The sequence below is a fragment of the Triticum aestivum genome, chromosome 4D (genome assembly GCF_018294505.1).
Source record: "Triticum aestivum cultivar Chinese Spring chromosome 4D, IWGSC CS RefSeq v2.1, whole genome shotgun sequence".
NCBI classification, from domain to species: domain Eukaryota; kingdom Viridiplantae; phylum Streptophyta; class Magnoliopsida; order Poales; family Poaceae; genus Triticum; species Triticum aestivum.
The window spans coordinates 261,325,595-261,329,067 of NC_057805.1; positions in this window are offsets into that span (position 1 = coordinate 261,325,595).

Sequence of the window (3,473 nt, forward strand, 5' to 3'; positions counted from 1 at the left end):
CGGCAGTCAAGTCAAATGGATCGGTCAGGTCCATAGAATGAACATCCTGGGTCATAAAATTTACTGGATTATGACCACAATATGTTGTAAATAGAGGCCCGGCATGTTCAGAAGCTCTTTTGCCCACCTGAAACTCCTTTTTTTGCTCTTCGACATACCCATCCATCAAAACCATGCTGCTGACAAACTTAAGCCTGATGGGCAATAGTAATCTCGCATTCAGCAGGAAGAATGTGACAAATCTAGTGTTTGCATGGTTGGCTACATATTGTTCTAGCGTTATTGTCTTCAATCAAATATCATGAGAAGTGAGAAAATCCCGGTGCTTACGAATCCACCAATTGTTTATAACTTTCTTACCCCATCCTGTTGCCTAAATAGACATGAAGGCTGAAAACAATTAAGGTCTAAAAAAAGAGTGTGGAAAGAGCAACAGCTGAACGGTTAATTCTAGTACACTATATGCGGGCTTCCAATGTGCGTGAAATTATCACCTTTATATACAACTTCCCCAGACATGGAAAGCATTGCAGCAAGCCAAAACTATTCATTTGGATATATAAGATCTTGACAGAATCCAGCACCATTGATAGGCTATCCATGGAGAAACTCTTCATTGAGCATAGAACATAATATTAGTACAAAATGTGTACTCCAAGATGATATATAACTTATGTGCAGAAATTTAAAATGCAGCTTATGGTTACAAGTGTAGATGATAATATAAAGTACCTGAAGAACTATGGAGCCAAACACCATCTTGAAATGAGCACAGAGATCATGTATTACACCCAAGGTCTCCAGTTTAGGCGCAGAGAGGACGGTTATTTGCGACGGTGAATAACTAGAATCAAGGATCAACCTTTGAAGTGAAGGGGCATCTTGGATGATGAGCTGCCTTCCGTCAAAAGAAATTTCAGTTCTTACAAGGTTAGGCGACTTTATTTGGAGACAACCGATTCTAACTGTGAAAACAAGCACCAAGCACTCCAGGGCAGGGCAACTGGAGTGGATGATGATGCGCAATGAGGCCTCCGATATACGAACCCGCACAAGTGAAAGTTTCTTGAGAAATGGGAGTCGAAGGTTTAGTAGCAGATTGTCTGATAGGTAGCACAGCGCAAAGGTGGCGGTGTGGAGAGAGGAGGAAAACCGCGAGATGGACATCGGTGCTGAGGGCACAGGTAGATGGCGTTCGGTATTTGGGAGGTGATTTCCAGGGGAATAGTAGAACTCAAGCAGCTGTAGTTCTGTGAATTCAGGGGATTTCAGCCAGGCGTCCACCGTGCAGGGCATGGTATGCTTGCTCAGGTAGCATGACGGGATGCAGAGGCTTTGAACGGAGCCTTGGTGGGAGGATATGATGGCTCTAGGGATTTCAAAATCATTGAAGAGAGATAGATGACGACAGTCGAGATTAAGGGGCACGGTGCACCATAGAGGACGCCACCGAATTGAGAGGACTTGGGTGCGGCAGCAATCCTTGGTGGGGAGAAGCGAGATGATCTCCCCAAGGACAGCGTCTGGGAGATCGCTGATGCGGTCCACCCGAGATTCTATAGGTTCCTGGGATCCAGTGGGGGCGGGGTCGCCGCTTCTCCCCGCGCCGCCGGGTGCGAGATCTACAACAGGCGTCGCCGCTGGCGGGAGCCTCATCTTCTTGGCGCTGGGGTCAGCCGACTCCATTTTCCTCGAGGGCGTCGCGTCACGCTCACGGATTTGAGCAGAGTAACGAATGACGAGCCTAATTGTAGTGCGAGTGAAGAAGAAGGGGAGCTGAGGTTTTTCTATAGTAGTGAGGAAGAAGGGGAGCCGGGGTTTTCTGTAGGAGTGAGGTGAGGAATTTGGGGGTACGAGTGGATCGAGCTGACGTGAGGTGGGTGGGAATGAGGAGGAAGAAGAGCACCCAGGTTTTTTTGGGGGGTGGTGTGCTGGGTGTGGGTAGCGCCTCTCATTAAGTAAATATATGGGCTTTTGAATTGATTTTATTATTTACTAGGGTGGATGGGCTGTTTTGTCTTGGGCCCAGAGAAACAATTACTACTAGTACAGTGGAGACACTCTACAGCTACCAGAAAAACAATTACTACTAGTACAGTGGATACACTACCGCTTTTGGCTCCTCTGGTCATCAAAATGTCTCCCTCTACTGAATGTTGTTTTACTTTTGTTCACCGACATGCGGGCCATGCCGCGCGCGGGACCAAATGCCATCCACCAAATTGGAAGGCAGTATGCAGGCGGAGAGTCACCCCAGTCATAGCGCGGCAGTAACGAGCCGTCGTATCACAAAACCCCACCTCCCCGCAGTCTAAGTTTGGGACGGAGCAATCATCATTTCACTCTTCGTTGAATCGCCTTCTCCCTCACCGTCTTCAAGAAAGCCAACACTCGCATCTCCCACTGTTCTTCTCTCCCAACGAAGGGAAGGTAAGCGGATCCGTGATATTGGTATATTTTCATTCAAAGAAAAAAAGAACTTTTGCAAAGCAGTAACCGATCCTCACTCTCTTTTTGTTTCATTGTCATTGCGATTGTGTTTTCCTTTCAGTGGTCTCCTAGTATTCGTCAGTTTCATGATGGACCAAGGAGAACCAGGCAAAGATCTGCCGATATTGGAGCAGACGTGGGAAGCTGATCCCCACGAGACAGAGAGCTCCAAGAAGATGGAGGTAGCCACCGAGCCGACCCCAGATACGCTCACGGCCACTACCGAGGTGGTCAATGCCCCGTTTTAGGTTACAGCCCCCTTGGCACTGCAGGAGCACTTTCCCCCCTTCGAGGATGTGTCCCTGTAACACCCCGGATGTAACTTTCCATAGTTGTAACTCCCAACTCTTGCCATTTTCGGCTATGTGTTATGACATTCCCTCCGTGGTCGGGTTTTGTCTTTCGTTTTGCATTTTGTTCATGTCTTGCATTTCATATCATGTCATCATGTGCATTCAATTTGCATACGTGTTCGTCTCATGCATCCGAGCATTTTCCCCGTTGTCCGTTTTGCAATCCGGCGCTCCCACCTCCTCCGGCGCACCCCTCTTGTTTTTCTTTCATGAGCGGGTGTCAAACATTCTTGGAATGGACCGAGGTTTGTCAAGTGGCCTTGGTATACTACTGGGAGGCCACCGGTCAAGTTTCGTTCCATTTGGAGGTCGTTTGGTACACCAACGGTTAACCGGGCATCCGCAAAGGCCGTTTGTGTGTGCAGCAAAACCCCCCTCAAAAACCAGCACAAAACCCACCAAACTCTCTTCCATGCTCTAGGTCGTTCGATCACGATCGTGTGGGCGAAAACCGCACCTCATTTGGACTCTCCTAGCTCCCTCTAGCTATATAAGTGCATCCCCTCCCGAAAACGTTCGCAGACAAACCCTAGCGTCTTCCACCTCGCGCCGCCGGACAAAATCCGCCCGCGCCGGACACGTCCGCCCTCGCCGACCGACGAATCTGGCGCCGGCACCTGTCCTTCACCG